The sequence below is a fragment of the Rhinolophus sinicus genome, chromosome 1 (genome assembly GCF_057876585.1).
Source record: "Rhinolophus sinicus isolate RSI-liver-muscle chromosome 1, RSI-T2T, whole genome shotgun sequence".
Taxonomy (NCBI): Eukaryota; Metazoa; Chordata; class Mammalia; order Chiroptera; family Rhinolophidae; genus Rhinolophus; species Rhinolophus sinicus.
In genome coordinates this window covers 112949467-112955466 of record NC_142501.1, presented here as the reverse complement: position 1 = coordinate 112955466, position 6000 = coordinate 112949467, and positions in this window count along the sequence as shown.

Genomic DNA, 6000 nt, shown 5'->3' with positions numbered 1-6000 from the left:
ACTTTTCTCTTGATGGTTTTAATATTCTCTCCGTGTCCTAACCGTTTGGAATTTTAATTATGATATGTTTTGGTGTGGGCCTATTTGGGTTCATTTTGTTTGGAACTTTTGTGTTTCCTACGCTTGTGTGTCTATTTCCTTCTCCAGGTTAGGAAAGGTTTCCATCATTATGTATTCTGATAGGTTTTCTTTCTTTTTTTAATTTATTGCGGTGACAATTGTCAGTAAAATTACATGGATTTCAGGAGTACAATTCCGTATTACATCACGTATAAATCCCATTGTGTGTTCACCACCCAGAGTCAGTTCTCCTTCCATCAGCATATATTTGATCCCCCTTACCCTCTCCTCCCAACCCCCCCCCCCCTTACCCTCTGGTAACCACTAAACTATTGTCTGTGTCTATGAGTTTTTGTTTCTCATTTGTTTTTCTTGTTCTTTTGTTGTTTTTGGTTTATATACCACATATCAGTGAAATCATATGGTTCTCTGCTTTTTCTGTCTGACTTATTCGCTTAACATTATACTCTCAAGATCCATCCATGTTGTCACAAATGTTCCTATATCATCTTTTCTTACCGCTGAATAGTATTCCATTGTGTATATATACCACAACTTCTTTATCCATTCATCTATTGAAGGACATTTTGGTTGTTTCCATGCCTTAGCCACCGTAAACAAAGCGGCAGTGAACACTGGGGCACACGTGTCTTTATGTATAAATGTTCTCAGATTTTTGGGGTAGATACCCAGGAGAGGGATTCCTGGGTCGTACGGTAATTCTATTCATAATTTTTTGAGGAACCTCCACACTGCCTTCCATAACGGCTGCACCAGTCTGCATTCCCACCAACAGTGTATGAGGGTTCCTTTTTCTCCACAGCCTCTCCAACACTTGTTAGTGTTTGACTTGCTGATGATAGCCATTCGGACTGAAAGAAATTGAAGAAGGCACAAAGAAATGGAAAGACATTCCGTGCTCATGGATTGGAAGAATCAACATAGTTAAAATGGCCATATTACCCAAAGCAATATACAGATTTAATGCAATCCCCATCAAAATCCCAATGGCATTTTTAAAGAAATAGAACAAAAATATCATCAGATTTGTTTGGAACCACAAAAGACCCCGAATAGCCAAAGCAATCTTAAGAAAAAAGAACAATACTAGAGGTAAGACACGCCCTGACTTTAGCTTGTACTACAGGGCTACAATCATCAAAACAGCATGGTCTTGGCAGGAAAACAGACACAGAGACCAACGGAATAGACTTGAGAACGCAGAAATAAAACCACTTAAATGTGGACAGACAATTTTGACAAAGAAGCTAAAAACATCCAATAGAGGAAAGACAGCCTCTTCAATAAGTGGTGCTGGGAGAATTGGATAGCCACGTGCGAAAGAATGAAACTGCACTGCTATCTGTCACCATGTACCAAAATTAATTCAAAATGGATCAAAGACTTAAGCATAAGACCTGACACAATAAACTGCATAGAAAAAAACATAGGTACTAAACTTATGGACCTTGGGTTCAAAGAGCATTTTATGAATTTGACTCCAAAGGCAAGGGAAGTAAAAGCTAAAATAAACGAATGGCACTATATGAAACTTAAAAGCTTCTGCACAGCAAAAGAAACCATCGACAAAATAAAGAGGCAACCAACTGAATGGCAGAAGATTTCTGCAAACAGTGCCTCCGATAAGGGACTAATCTCCAAAATATTCAAAGAACTCATGAAACTCAACAACCACTAGGTTTTCAATTCGTGCTCTCTCTCCTTCTTCTCCTTTCGATAGCCTTACGAATGTTGTTACACTTGATATTGTCCCAGACATCCCTGAAAGTATTTTCTGTTTTATTTATTTTTTATTTATGTTCATTTTTTTTCTGTTCTGATTGGGTGTTTTCTGCTACCTTGTCTACCAAATCACTATTGGAACCTCTGCTTCACCAAATGTGCTGCTGATTCCATCTATAAATTATTCATTTAAATACTGTATTTTTCATTTCAGACTTTTTTTTTTAAGGATTTCTATGTCTTTTTTATATTTGCTGTCTCTCTGTTGAAGTTTTACTTACTTTATGGATTCTTCCCCTAATTTCATCTCACATCCTTATAACTAGTGTTTTAAACTCTGTATCTGGTATGTGTCCATTTGGTTTACCTCTTTTTCTAGAGTTTTGTCCTGTTCTTTCATTAGGGAAATGTTTCTTTCTCCCTTGTTTGTTCACTGCCTCTCTGTGTGTGTTTCTATGTATTATGTAGATCTGCTAATTCTCCTCATCTTGGCAGCATTGGCTCATATAACAGGTGTCCTGTGTGTCGGGTGGTACAACCTCCCTGGTCACCGGAGCCAGGAGTTCCAGAAGCTCGTGTGGGTGGTGTGTGCCCTCCTGTTGTACTTGAGCCATATTGCTGTTGGCGCATCAGTGTGTGGAATGGACGCTCAGGACGACTGGCTGTGACTACAGTAGATGAGCTGATGTGTGTGGGCTGACGTCACAGAGTGGGATCGGCTGTAGCAGGGCTCCGGTGTCTGCTCAGTCCATGGCTTGGGCGTGCCATTTGTGGAGCTAATTGGGTGTCGTTCTGGTGTTGCTGAAGCTGATCACCAGGTGTGTTGGATTTGGGGCCTCTTGGGAGGGGCTGTGGGGCAGGCCCAGGTCAGCTGCTGCTTGTGCCCAACCCGGAGCACCCAGTGGAAGCCAGAAAGTGACCTACTTTTGGTAGCTGCCTTTGTGGGTTTGGAGGCCCCTGGGAAAGGCTATGCTGTGACGCAAGACAGGATGATACATAGGATACTAGAAAGAAACGGAGGTCCTCAATAGCATAAGTTGCGGCCTTATTGACTGTCTTAAAACAGAATTGTGATGATGCAACACCTCTGCTTACTGGGTGACTCCCCATTATGTGAGGGTAAAATTCATATGCTAGCATGACACGTGCCTTCTTTGATTTGGTTCTGAAACGGCAGCGGTATCTCCATCCCATTCTCAGTGTTCCAGGCTTACCCCATCCCTTTGCGGCCCTCACTTGCAACATGTTGTTTCATCCTCAGGCTTTTGCTCCCTCTGCCCTTCTGGATTCCCCTTCATGCCTTCCCTCAGCACCTCGTATAACTGTCGAGATGCAGCCCTATCTTTGCCGCATCTGCTGAGCTCGCCTGGTACAACTGATTGTTGTCTCTTGTATGATCTAACTGTACTTTATTCACTTCAGGTGTACAAGTAGCGAGCGGTACTTTTCTGTTCTTATTTTTTCATGTATTATAATATCTCTACTCCTACTAGAATGTAGGACAAAATGTTTCATTTGTATTTCCAGCTTCCCCTGGGTCTGTGCCTATGATTTGTTGCCTACAGTAAAGTTTTCTTGTCCCACCGATGGATGGACTGAGTGAGTGAGTGAACGAGTAAATGAATATGATGTTTTCTGAAGTTGGGTTTTTCTTTCTTTTTGTTTTCTTTACTAGAAAGAAGCAACCAAGCCGGCAATTGGAAAAAGAGAAAATCGTGTGGCTATTATTGAAAGTGCTCCACAAGACCAAACAAGCAATGATAATTTGACTTGTGTTGACAGTGCACACCAGGATAATATACGTGGTAATTTAGTGACTACCTATGAATTCTTTCTAGCTTAAGCTCTGCTATAAACAAATCTAACATGTGTCGACCCACATGTGATATTCACTTCTTTTAAGCATTCTTTCCTATCTTTTTTTGCAAAAGTATCCCCACTATTAACAACTGCTTCTTCTTGCAAACGCTTCCACCCCCTGAAATTCTTTTCTGCTATTACTTTTATGGAAATAAGCATGACTGAATGTGTATTTAAAATGCACAGTAATATACGTTCACATTAATGTACCTGTGACTCCATTTTATAGTTAAAAAGTCATCATTAGGATTAGGACAAGATGAAGATGAAGAATCACCTTGGGATTCTGAGGTACTGTCTTTCAGAATTATTATTATTATCAATGTTATTTACAAAATCACCATTCTGTGATGTTAAAACGAAAAGGGTGTGCTTTGACTTTACTTTCTCACCTCTGCATTTCCCCATACAAATCATTTTTTGATGGTTTATCCTATAATTAATAAACTAGCTATGTGGTTAATCTAATAAGACAGCGTAGTACAATTCTGCTAACTTGCAAGTTTCACTTTAGGAAGTCAGTGCAGAATAGTATAAAACACGTAGGCTTCCAAGTCTTAAGGAGTCAGTTTGGGATCTGAAGTGAAGTTTACCTAAAAGGTAAAGAATTATTCCAGCTCGACCTATACCCAAATGCATGACTCTGTGGTTTTTGTAGATGTGGAAATGTCCTAATGAGTTTCAGAAAGAAAGAGTTTGGATTGTAGGGTGTTTTTATAATTTGGAACTTGAGAAGATAATGCCTGGGACACCAAAGTATTATTATATTTGTATTGTCAAATAGATCTGCAAGGAACTTTTCTATGGTAGGAAAAGCATGGTGAATACTACTAATATGTTGGATTACACTAACAACAATTTGGCTGAGCGCTGCTTTACTATGTAACAACTGTCTCGTTCAGTTAAAACAGCAGGCATTGAGTCACTTGATGGCAACTGTACTTGCAGTAATGGAAGTACAGTGTAATGATGAGCCAATGTGAGGTGACAGCTGTGGAAAGAGACAGGAGGAGTGTGATCTTCTGATATAGGCAACTGCTGCCTCCTGGCACAGACACTGCGTTTGACGATAAGAACGCAGTAGAATCCTGCATGGGTCACTTGCTAGCTGTGGGGTCTTGGGGCAACTCCTTCTTAACCTGTCGGATGTCAGTGCCCTCATTTGTCATAATGGTACTAATGACTACCTTTGAGGTATGTGGAATGCACAAATGTGGTAACAAATGTGAAAACACTTCGAAAACTGTAAAGGGTGCTATAGAATGTAAAACACAATGATCACAGTGAGATGCAGCGACTTATTAAATATCGGGGACACTTTTTGTAAACCTGTAGGACAATCAAATGGCAGTAGTGTCAAGAACAGAGTGGAAAAGTTAGAAGGGGCACGTGGATTTCTCACCTGGGGGATGTTAAGTTTCAGAGACTGTGATTGGCAATACCCTGTAGATGTGTAGTGTTTTGGTACTTGAGGCTTTGTTGGTGCGAGCTGAATGTTTTCACCTTGAGTAAATTTCTAGTTGGATACCAGCTGTGTGCTGGGCAGTTAGACACTGACTGGAGAAGTTCAGGGGACAGCTGTAGCTGTACAAGCAGAAAAACAAGTGAACGACAGTCCATTATAAGTCACTATATCTGCGTCATTTAAGCAGAATGGAGAATGCTGGGTTAAAGAATATTGTCGGGGGTCGGGCATGGTTGTAGTTGGAATAGGAGTGGGAGTGGAATATCAGTGGTCAGGAAAGATCTTTGTGAGTGTGACAAAAACTGCCAAGTGAAGCATGAGAAGGAGCCAGTCGTGTGAAGATCTAGAAGCAAAACCTGCTGGACAGAGACTGCAATGGATCGCATCTGTCCATCATTGTATTCTAACGTCTTGGAATGGCCAGGAAGAGGAAGTGGGGTAACCATCATCAACCCATTTTTATACTTGTTGTTCTGTGTGGGAAAGAAGTAAAATGTGCATGGTAAGTGTCTGGTACATTTTAGATGATTATAATAAGTAAATGTTCTTATTTTTCCCTGATTACAAATTATTATACTTTTTTGAAAAGTTGCATAACTATATATACCATTTTTCCTATTATTTATTGACACATAATATAATGAAAAGTTTTTCTTATCTCTTTGCCACTTGGGTCAATGATTTTTTCTATCAAAATTTTTGTCAAATAACAGTTCGGTTTCTCCTAGCTCTTGTGGACCTAGATGAAGTAGGTTCTAAAATGTTCTGTTTAGACTCAGCTGGACATACACCAAGGTTTCTTACCATGTCAAGCAAGTATCTTGTTTTAGCACTAAAAACAAAGCTGTGATTAGAAATATGTAACGGTTATA